Raw genomic sequence first — 12,225 nt, forward strand, 5'->3', positions numbered from 1 at the left:
TATGGCCATATTTAGGATAAATAGTTTAGTTTCAGCTCTGCTGAATACATGAATCAACATTAAGTCCTTGGATTTGACTTTTTCATTTACTGAATGTCTTGCACCATTGGTAGTTCAATCCAGAAACAATCTGTTCGGGCAAGCAAGTATTCTGAAATATTGCAACATTTTAATCACACCAGTCCTGTTCAATCTGACAACCTCAATAGTCATTTCATCTTAGATAAAAATACTTAAACTGGAAGTGAAGAATTTGACATATATCACAAAACCAAATAAGACCTAGAGTTTATATTGAAAATATTTTTAATTAAATGCATGACCCTTTTTATTAATAAATTTAGGTATATATTTATGTGAAAATAGGTGTTATCTAAATAAAGAAAAACAACCAGAAAAATCGCATGGAAACATCTAAGGTAATAGTGGTTCCTTAAGATATAGCTAAAAAAAGTCACCATTCATTTTACACATGCACACACATATTTTTCTTCCACTTTAATTCTTTAAAATTCTGTTACTTTTAAGAAACAGATAATCCCTGTACATTTTGCATAGGCAGATCTGAGACAAACACTACCAGACAGGAAAATGCATAGTTATCATATGACTCCCAGAAACTACAAACAAACAAAATCAAAACAAATGCAGTGATAAAACAAAAAGGAAGTTGGACAATTTGTATATTTTTTGCTGCAGTAGCCTGGGAAAAGATTCTAGATGTGTGCACATGAGTAACTTGAATGTCTGTGTCACATGGACAGAAGCATTAGCAAAATCCTCCTTGGTTACTTTTCCTGTTGAACCATCTCTGTGCTTGCACAGCAGATGTACAACCAGCTTGCAAATAATAAGCTGCCTGTTGGGGAAAGAGTGGCAAGAGACATATCAGAAATAGAGGAAAGTTATGTGTAGAGTGAGTGCCAAATAAAGTCTTTATTTAGCATCTTGGAAAACCAATTTAGAAAACTTCAATTGTTTCACAGAAATACTTACGATGTTTATGATGGAGACAGATTAAGAAAAGAAATTCAGAAAGGCACCTTCACTTTACTTTCACCCCAGCAGCTGCTTGTCAGGGGGGTTTGACTAAGTTCTCTAAGAACATTATGCTCAATCAAAGTTGTCCTATCTCACCATTAGCCTGGGTAACAAAGTCAATTTTAGGGACCTTTCCTAGTCTTGCTCCCCTATGGAAAAGCTCCACAATCACAATGGAGGATTGAATTGTCCTTTTATAATGTTTTGCATAAATTCAGTTTATGCAATCAAAAATATCTGAGTGGCATGTAACCGAAACCAAATGAATTCGTACAGCAGATAAGAACAAACAAACGTCAGAAGAAAAGTGTGAAGTGCTTGTTGTTTCTGTCTTACAAACATGTTGATGTTTTTCTGTGTCAAGTTCACTGCTGCTTTGTGGACTACAGGTCAGAGCATTTTGGTCAAACAGTGGCAAACATCACAATTCACACATCAAGTTCTTCCAAAAGGCAGGAAGGAGGAGGGGAAGGCAGTGAGACAGCAGTCTGCCGTTAAGAAAAAATAATAAAAAGCAAGGGAGAATTTTGCTTTCAAAGAGTCATGGAAAAACACTGAGATCCCAAGCAGTTCAGTTAAGTCATTTGCCTTACAGGCAGCAAGTCTTTTTAAAAGAGACTAAAAGGAACAAATGAAAACAGCAAGAATGATGCTGTGACCTGGGGTAAGTGGAACAAATGTTCTCTGAAAGAGACCTCTCTGCAAATGAATATAAGGGACTGTTCCTTACTGTTCCAGCTAACTTCCCACTTTGCTCAAATCATGGGCAAAAAGAATGGTTATCGTCCTCAAAAGGGGTCAGGAAGATAGCTGTAGTGTCATGTGTCTAATTTTTTTTAATGCAATTACATGTGAGCAGGAAATGCTTCTGCTTGAACTCCAAGTCCCACTCAAACTTTCTTCTGCAAAGCCTTTCCTATTGAGTGCTGCCTAATAATCAAAGTGAATCAGAGGCTGAACATAGATCCAGGACATTTGGATAATTGTGTATTTGGAGAGGAAGCAGCTTCAGCGTCTTTTGGGAGTAACAAAGCAAGCTCAGCTTGGTGTGAATGTAGCCATTTGTATTTAGAAGAGAGAACAACCTAAAAACAACATGGCACACATTTAAGTGCCTCCAAATACCAGAGGTTGCTGTCAAAGTAGAGCTGCAAACAGAAATCCTCTCTGAACAGGCACATTTCCAGCTGAGACTCAGCTAGGCTGTACACAACCATGCAGCCAGTGTGCTTCAAAATTCATTGTGCAGTCCTATTCTTTCACCAGATTTGGAACTGACTCTGAGCATATCAGAATTCCCAGCATCCACACCAGCTTTCTATCAACCAGTGTGCAGGAAGATGTGCTGGCATAAGGATGTGGCCACAACTTGCCCACATACCCAAATTTTTTGCATTCTCCAGCACATACAAAAGAACATAATCATTGTTTGATGCTGTGCCTTTAACTTCTCAATCCTTTTGCTGATCAGGGAGACATAAAATGATTATTCAGTTTGATGATTCTAGGAAGAGTAGAGGATTTTTAAAAAGGACAGTTTGCGGATTTGGATTTCTGAGGATTGCTCAGTACTTTGGACACAGCAAGCAGCACATGGTTTTTTTGAAGTCGTGTTAAGTCAGATATCTAAGGGGGTGGAAAAGCTTAAATATACAAAATGAAATGTTGTCCTGGAAAACCATGACAGTGGATAGGACTAGAAAGTTTAGAGGGTAATAAGTAGCCATGAAGTGCCTGTGGTGTGCTGGTGGCATCCAAAAGGACAAATGCAATCAATGCGTACCAATAGAAGGGAATCTAGAATATCAACAGGGATTGATTATACCCCAGTGTTTGGCAGAGGTATCATGCCAACAGAATATCATGTCCAGATCTGATGTCCAGGCTCTAAGGAAGGCCCTAATAACACAAACACAATTTTGAACAGGGGAATAGGAGTAAATGATAATCTAGTCTAACCAAAACCAGTTAAAGGAGGAACTTAGTACATCCTGTGAGTACTGGCTAGGAAGTAGAAATATGATAGAAACCATTTCAACATCAAAGCTCTACAGAGATACTATGAATAGAATTCAAAAAGGACAATTTCAGGGCAAAAATAAAGCATGTTTTGGTTGGTTGGTTCTTAAACACTTGGGTTAGGCTCCTGTTTAGAATAACTTTTTTTTTTTTTGTTTTTAATCAAACATAATAGTTTTCTGAAAGACATTTTGTTTCAACATGGAATTAATATCTATTAACCTGATTCACTCAGAAATGTGAAAAGTACCAGAACATAAACAAACTCCTTATAAACACCAGAAAGAAGAGGAGCTTTAACCTCCTGGATACCAGGAAATTTTCCCTTCTGAAAAATGATTGCTATCTTTTAGCAGATGTGGCCAGACCTCAGCCCTGGCAGCTGGACTCCATTTCTGCATCAGACAAGGAAAAAAGTAAACAGAAAATCTCTTCCCTTTGCTTGTTGATTTCAAGAGAATGTCAAGTAATGGTTTCACTGAGTATTTTCATTATATAGCTGCAGTGGCCAGGATTTAACTGTGCTCAAGTAAAGTTTGATAAAATATGTCTTAAAGGATGCATCTGAAACTTCCCAGAGCAGGTCTGACCGTGCCCTTCCGCATAACCCAGCAGACCCAGAACTGACCATATGCTACTCCTGGGCTCTTGTTAAATTGCCAAGAGTGGTACTTGCCAAAAATTCACCCTTATTTCTAAACCATAGGGAATTTAAAGGACAGGATTAGATTTAGATGCAAATAACAGCCCAAACTGAGCTGGGAACAACGTGGAACCAGAAAAGCTGACCCGTACTCAGAGAACTGTGTTACAGGACAGCCTGTTCCACTCTGCAGGGCATCTCCAGCAATGCAAAGTGCTTCTGCCATCTCTTCCCTTTCCCTCTGTACTTGCCTAAGTCCAAAGATAATTTATTTTTAAACAATAGCCATTTTAGTGGGAAATTTTATGTTTTCATGGGCATAAATTAATTCTTTATGCAATGTAATATAGGAATGGCACCACGAATAGAAGGACACTAAAGCTCAAGTCAGGGTTTTTTCTACCTTGCTTTGTACTGTATGATAGAAGAAAGTACTCTCTGGAGGGAAGGGGGAAGGGAATCTTACTTGTATCAAAACATGCTCATAAATCAGAGGCTCAGATGGTTTTACTATTTAAAAAACAGTCAAAGATTAAACAAGTGATAATAATCACTAAGCACAACAGTTCGGGATTTGCTGCAGTGTCACTTTAGAAAATTATCTTTTCCAGGCCTGACTTACAAACATGCATAGCAAAAGATAACTTGACTGAAGTTAACTGGTCTCTTGCAGTTATAAAACTGGGTTTCCTTAAAGGAAGGTTAAGCAGAGGGTTGACACTGAGAAAAGAGATCACATGGGCAGAAAGAGAGCCAAGCAGAATGGCTGGCAGGTACATGGCTTGGGCTAAGCAGTTGCTCTTGTGAAAGTGAGCCAAGACGGGAGCTGGAGCCTGGCCAGAGCCAGCAGGATGTCAAGGGACAGGGACTCTGCAGTGGCAAACCTGAGGCTAAAGTCAAATGAGCTTGCTGAAAGTTGCATGGAGTGCTGCCTCTGTATGAACAAATGGTTTTCAGTCTTCTGGAAGCAGTGGAACTTTTTGATCTTTGAGATCAAATCAGACCACATTAGTGCAGGGTCACTGAAGCAACTCATTAGAGCCATTGGCTGCACTTCTTTTGAGCAACAAGCAAAGCTCGTGTTTTGCAAGCAGCGCTGACCATTTCAAAGAAACAGAGTGACAAAGTAGACTTTAGAAAGAATGACAACATCTTTTTATAAATTTTGAAATCTAACTGTCTTATAGACATATTATCTTGCTTAGCTGGCTGATTTTCAGTAGAAACTTGCAGGTTTCTCTGCATTTTCTGACAACTCTTTTCTCACAAGACATTCTTCCCTTTTTTCTTTTCCAAGAAGCTTTTATCACAATGAGGGTGTGGAAAAATAATAGTTGAACATGATTTCTCTTAAAGAACCAGTAAGTCTCTACCTGCAGCACTATTTGCAGCAGTCTCTCTCTTACTCTGAATTTAAAATTAAATATTTTGATGACTTAGAAATGAATACAGCATGTAACAGTTAAAGTTGATCATGCTACTGGGCACTTGGCCAGCCTCTAGGAAAGAAGTCATGGGTTCCCACTAAAACACAGAGCATCTCCTGAGATTAGAGGTATCCATCATGAGCTCATATGTATTTTATGTTCCAGTTCTCAGAAAAGCATTTTGCTTTTCTTGCTCATTGTCTACTCACTTGCCACATCAGAACAAAATCTAATTATCTTATTTGCAAATAATTACAGTCTTGAATTTAAAAGAAAGCTGGTGCTTCAACAAACAAAAAATCAGTATCTAAGTTCCTTTCTGAAGTAGAGGAAAACAGAAAAAGACAACAGAAGAAAGAACTAAAGAAGTGTACCATGTACTGATGTTCATATTGTAAGTAATAGCAACCACAGTAAATAATGCCATCACTAACTTAACATTAGCTTCTGCTTCTCCAAGTCAACAACTTCATTACACTTTTCTTTCTTCTGAAATGGATTCCAGATGATTTGCCTTAAAAAAATACGAGACTGATCAGTTTTGCTATGAATAATAGCACTTAATTCTTTTCTTCACGTGACACACCAATTCATTTGAGCTACGTGGTATTGTTTCCTGAGTAAGATATACTTGGGAAGTAACTTTGTTCTGCAAGTCAGTCAGGAATATGTTCCTCAAATGATAATTGTTTCCTGGAATGTTTGGGCTCATAGCCAAACTTCAGTATATTTGAACCAATTTCCTATGCTAAATGATGCATTAGTCTTCAGGGGAAAAAAAAAGTTTTCTGATGCTTCCACTTTTTGTCCAGACTCTTTACCTCTCCAGCCTTGTCTGTTCTTGCAGAGAATTACATTTCTGGCCTTATTAGCTGTCAAGGTATTCATATGACCTGTCTTAGCAGACTACCTGAAGATTAAACAAACACTAATTATCCTGTAAAAAGAAAGATATCACTACTTTCATTGACCAAATGAGGTAAAAAATGGTTGAAAGATTCAAAGCGGATGCAGGTACCTGAGGGGAGGCTTAAGGAGAATGTAGACAGTTAAACTGAGGTCAAATTGCAGGGTCACTGTAATTTTTGTGACACGTCTTGTATGACAAAACTTTTGTATGACAAGTTTTGTCATACAAGAGATCTCAGCATTGGTAAGCACCTATGGTTTCCTAATAATGTGAATTAGGTACATGTCCAGAGTCAACACTATCTTGAACAGCTTCCATATTTGAGTATCACTCCCAGGCCTCAAGAAATGTAAAGTTCAGAATCTCTTCCCCATGACAAAAATCAGAGTCTAGCAGAAATGTTCAGGGCTCAGCAGTCAGCAATATAAGGAAGAGTATTCTGGGGACATTTGCATGAAAACTATATTCCTGAATGATAACTAAAAGTAGGAATCAGCAAGAACAAAAAAAAAAAAGTTATCATTGTGCAAGCTCCCTTATTACTGAACCAAAAAGTAAACTTTAACAGCAAAGCTCAACTGTTTAGTTCAGCTTGTGAGCTCTGTTATTATTCTGCTTAAACTAGCATAAATAGGGTAAAACATATGATAATGGACACATGCAAGTGTAACAGTGACATAATAATGTATGAACTATAACAATGTTGAATCAAATAAGGATCCAAACTGAAAACTGATCTTTTGAATCACTGTAATCTCCATGTTCATTACACAAGTAAAATGGATGTAAATCACAACCAAATCCTGGGCTATATGCAAGCAAATTAGAAAATAATTAGGTCACAAAGCAAAATATATTTGCTTTGTCCAGAAACTGTGGAATAGCAGCCATTATACATTCACTATTTACCTAAAATTACCAGATAACACAGTGCACAAAGTGTCACATTGCTACTATAATCTTTTTTTTTTTTTGAGGTATCATTATTCGTAAGTCATTAATGAATGACAGTATCTGAGAAAAATGTCACTCCTCTAAGAATAGGCAGGAATAATTGGGAAGTGCTCTCTGTGATACACTTCTAGGTACTTAGACACATGACCATAACAGGGCTGAAGCATGTTCTGAGCTTCCATGATAAGTAACAGCTCATCTAACATTTGCCACATTGCATCTGCTAAATATAGAGTGGGACAAAGGGATACTTCAAAGAGAGAAGAGGGTAAAGCTGTAACTGCTGTCTCTCAAAATGCATGTTGATATATGAATTTTCCACATGTAGATCGACAATTCCTTCCCTTCACCTTTGGCAAATTAATTATGGTTGGAAATTATTTTGTATTCACATTATTCCTTTCCTCCATCCATCTGCTTTTCTGTTCTGGATACCTACCAAAATCATCCCTCTCCATGGCTGCTCCTATTATCAAATCCGGGTGAGAATCTAAAGCCTAGCTGAAGTTCTGCAATTGTGGTTTGGGTTTCACCTAAAAATAATTGGAGATTATTTCAACCTTTTAAAGTTGAGTTAAACTGTCAGGGACTGAATCTCTGGTGTTAGGGCCAATCCCAGGAAAAAAAAGCCTGTTTCCCCATCCCAGCAGATCCACATTTCTGCACAGTCAGGCATGTCCTGCCCATGCCAAGTTACATCCAAAGTCAGAAATCAGCATACTTTATCAGCCACCATGTATCTGAACACAGATTTGAATGATAATTCTTATCTCACCCCTAGCCCTTGCCTCATCCATCTTGGCTTCTCTTACTAAGGTTTGCAAGATCAAGACCCCAAAAACTGTCAGCTGTTCTACAGAACAAAAAAGCTGCTCTTGACCTCAAAATGCACACCAGAATTGCCAGAGGGCACATAATTCTTTTCGGTTTCATCCCTAGCACCTACAAAGAAGTTCACAAAATTTTCCTCATCCTAAGTTATGTCAAAAAGAGACATCAAGGGTAGAATAACAAAAAAAAAATGGTCACAATTGCAAAGCTCTGACAACAAAGAATGTTTTCACGTCTCTAGCTAGAATTATTGAAGGAGAGGATCAGACTTGTTCAATCATTCACATGGTACCACTCCATTACAGCTTCAATCCAGTATGCCAAGAAAAAGAGTGATAAATTTGGTATACTTCCTTGCAGTATATGTAAACATCCCACATAAATAATCAGATTATGAAAAGAAGTGCTCTACAGCAGACAGAGCTGTTCCTTTAACTCATGTTTGTTCTGAGGTTTCCCAGCTGTGAGTGCAAAGTATCCTTGCAACTTTAATAAACTCAGAGCAAAACTCATCCTGAAAACACTGTGCAGCAGTCACCAATTCTTAACATTAATTCCATGAAAATCTTGGTGTTAAGAATTTTTTCTTTTGCGTTTTTGAATGGTATCCTACAAATAATGCATGAAAGCAAAACATACTTATTTGCTGCTTTCCTAAATTGGTGTTTTCAGCAAACTATTAAAATCAGGTGTTCTGTCTCCAGGCTTAACTAGAGATGTTACTTGGAACTTTTTTCTTTCTATGTGTGGAAGTCAGCAGAAAAAGCATCCCACGACAGAAGAAAAGCTATAAAGAGCCTCGTGCCCTGCAAATACTCAGTTTGAGAACACACTCCTTAGATAATTCAGTTGAGAAATAAATTAGGAAGTGAGGAACAAGATTTTTACAAGTTTTGCATCTACACTTTTAATCCTGCACCATACACAGAATTAAATCTCAATACTCAAAAGTATTTGAGAAAAATTTTGGAAGTATCAACTGATTTTAGACTCAAAGTCATATTGGTCTAATTTTTCAGATGGGATACATGCATCCTGCAGCAGAAGCTGTTTCAGTGAGACACAAAACATCCTCAGGCTTTATCCCTCAGGAAACATTTGAGTTTGAGAATGTTTATTAATGTCATTTTAGTCATACATCAAGTTGCAATAAAAACTATTCCTGCAATATTGTTATTAGCAGATAATGCTTTCTTCCCGCATTTCATTTTATTTTATCTAGATAGAAGAAAATTCATGAAGTGAAGATCATATTAAATAATATGAAAAGTAATTTACAACATGCTGGGGGGTAGATTCCTTCACACAAACACACTACTATCAGATACCCCTGCTTAGAATTCTTACATCAGAGTTAACCTGAATTATCTTTGCAGATCTATTTCCAAGAGTCATTACTTTGAAAAATAAAAATAAATCTCATTAAGTATTTGCTCTTATAAAAACAGGCTTGGTGAAAACATTCCAGCTAGTTAGGCAGCCAAAATTTTATTACAGGGAGAAGGGATGATCACACACACATTCAAGGACAAATCTCATGAAACTCATGTTTGACAGGAAATTGTACAGGAAGCTAATTTAGAGAGATCAAAATGAGGGTGGTATGTTCCCAGGACCCAGGGCAAGCCAGAAATCTTGCAGCTGAATTTTATACATATGGTAATTTGATCAGAGTGGATATAGCAGAGAAGGGAAAGAAATCGTTGATTGAAAATATAGAGAGAAGAAAAATCAGCATGGGAACAAGAATCTCTGTAAATAAACCAGATCACAAAGTCCCTAAATAAAAAAATAATCTACTTGAGGTACTTTTTTGTAGTGGGATGAGAAGTATCATCTTGTGGGAGACATGCCTCAAACTCTGGTCACTTAAATAGTAGTACTCGAAGTTGCTTTGTATGTGTTTTATCGTGTAGCCAGTGTATGAAAGGCACTCCTGCCTGAACACAGCAAACTGAAAAATGAAGCACGAGGGCAAAACACAGAGAGAAACAAGCAAATTCAAAGGTAACTATGCACTTTGAAGCTTAACTCATTTCATGTGTCCAGCCTCACATGACTATAGACTGTTTCTATGTTTTGTGTAATGTTTATTAGAAACAGGTAATGTGACTCTCTTTCCTATGTTCTGTACTTCCAGAGCAATGATAGCGAGGAATTTCAAAAGTCTGTAGGAAATGCATGTGGGCTGCAGCCTGTGGATCCCACAGCCACTCTACATATCCTTCCAGCCAGCTGGTGATTTGTGGTAGCATGAACTTTGATCACGAGTCAAAACAGTTTAATAACATGAAGTACAGCATGTCCAAGAAAGAGCAGAGAGCAAAGCATTAACCTAAGCTCACACTGACTTTCTTGGGGAAAATTCACAACTTACAATGTCCTTCCAGATGACTAAAGGAATAAAATCTGGTATTTAATTTTCTGGTTTATTTCAAAACCCACACCATCTTATTTTCGTCTTTTATAGAGAAATTGTAGAGGCTAAATCTCAGTCTGTTTGAATGCCTTTTATCATCATAAAAAGAGGCAACTCAGCTAATAGCAGTACATGAACTGGAAATAATGTGAACTTACATTCATTTGTTCTTTCAAGAGGCACAAAAACCAATACTGTGTCTATGCTCTGTCTACTTGTATTGAGAGAGGCACGTCTTGGATTTCTTTGGGGAGCATCCCAGAAGCCAAACAGGAAAGAGGAGGAGCAATGAATGGGAAAACACAAGAAAAGCTAGATGTTTCCCACACAGCTATAGGATTTCCCTGGGGCTTTACACAGTCTAGGCCAAATTCTCACTCAGTTACATTTGTAATACCTGACTGGTTTCGGAGAGCTGTAAATGCTGGGGAGTGAAATTTGGCACTCTGTTTTTTTCACTGGAAAAATATGAGAAAGGTCATTTCAAACAGCAACTTAAAAGCTATATTCTTCTAAAATTAAGCAACCATAAGTGGCAATGCACAAAAAATGAACTATAGCTAACGTAATTCTTCAGACATTTAAAACTTTCCTGATATAAAACCATGTGAAACACATTTAAAAAAAAAACAGAACAAAAACAACAAGAAAAACTCTCTAGAACCCCAAACTATAGGAATTCTGAATTTAAGGCAAAACAAGTCAGAATTGCGAAGGACAAACTAGAAGCAGACAGTACAGCTTAAAAAAAAAATCTACAAGGTCATGGGCCTATAATGAATAAAACAGAACTCAAGCATGTGCTTCTAGGCTAACACATAAGGCAAGAAATTATCCAGCACTGACCATGCATGACAGTTCCATCATCATGGCTGAAGGACATCACATATTTCAGCAGGGTGTACAAATGGGAAGACCCAAATAACAAGGCAAAAGTGGGGGAAGAGGCAGACTGAAGTCACTTTCTTCCACTCTGCTGGATGACTCTCCCAATTGCACATTACTGCAAAATATGTGATTCTTCTCATTCTTGCTGACTGGACTGTGTAATGTGGTCAGACACTTCATCCACTTTAATAACATTTAACAGTGTAGGACAAAGTTACTTGGCTGAAAACATGAGAAAGTCAGTCTGCACATATTTTGTTTTGCATTTTCCTGGGTTTCTGCTGTAAGTGAAATAAGAAGAAAAACCCCTTTGGTTTGCTTGATCTAAAAACGAATCATCACCCTTCTCCACACTGAGCAGCAACGCACAGTTCTGCCAGGACCTGCCAGGACTACAAGATGGACTGTAGGTGACAATTCACAACAGCTCTCCTTAATTTAGAATCTTTGGAGAGTCTTAAGTGGTCTGCACACATATGGATCAGCTTCCAGGAAATCAGAGATGGCTGAAGGAAGGGAGAAAGACGGTGGCAGAGATGTGGGATTTCAATGCATTTAAGGTGCAGCTGCATTCACTCTGTTTTGTTTAATTCCAGGGCCCTATGTCCCACTCATTAAAACTAATACAGCTTTGTAATCATTCACTTTGAATTGCGCTGAACTTCATCGCAGACATGGACCAGAAGCTAAACTGGACAGGAGCCTAAATAGTTCATATAACAGGGATGTGAGCTACAGCAAGTGTGTGTCCCCTTTGCTGTCCTTCCAAGTTAATTCCTCATCCTTCTTGTACCTTGTGACAATGTGAAAGCACATCTGAAGGACCAAAGGTGATCCTCCCACTTTGGTTACTGCTTCTCCTCCTTGCCTACCATGGAAAACTGGGGGATTTCTCTTAGTGTCAAACCTGCACATGTGGTTTTCCTGCCAGATGAGTTCCATGGCAACAGCATGGAAAGTGATCTGATTCAAAAATCCCAAATCTGTCCACAGAGACTGAGGCCTGGTTTCTTTTTCAGCATCTTCCTACCAGGCCAAGACACCAATTTTTACCCTTTTTCACCTGAAGAAACCCTGTTCTGAAGCAGAGTCA

The 12,225-nt window shown here is 38.0% G+C and overlaps 1 long non-coding RNA gene across 1 annotated transcript; it reads left to right on the plus strand.

Annotated features, from left to right (window-relative positions):
- Nucleotides 1-7,280: 7,280 nt before the first annotated feature.
- Nucleotides 7,281-10,232, plus strand: LOC146438003 (uncharacterized). Its single transcript, XR_014852009.1, has 3 exons — nucleotides 7,281-7,476; nucleotides 9,742-9,832; nucleotides 9,966-10,232. It is a non-coding gene; the product is annotated as an uncharacterized LOC146438003 (long non-coding RNA).
- Nucleotides 10,233-12,225: the final 1,993 nt, after the last annotated feature.

Source organism: Lichenostomus cassidix, chromosome 4 (genome assembly GCF_008360975.1).
Source record: "Lichenostomus cassidix isolate B80296 chromosome 4, HeHo_3.0, whole genome shotgun sequence".
NCBI classification, from domain to species: domain Eukaryota; kingdom Metazoa; phylum Chordata; class Aves; order Passeriformes; family Meliphagidae; genus Lichenostomus; species Lichenostomus cassidix.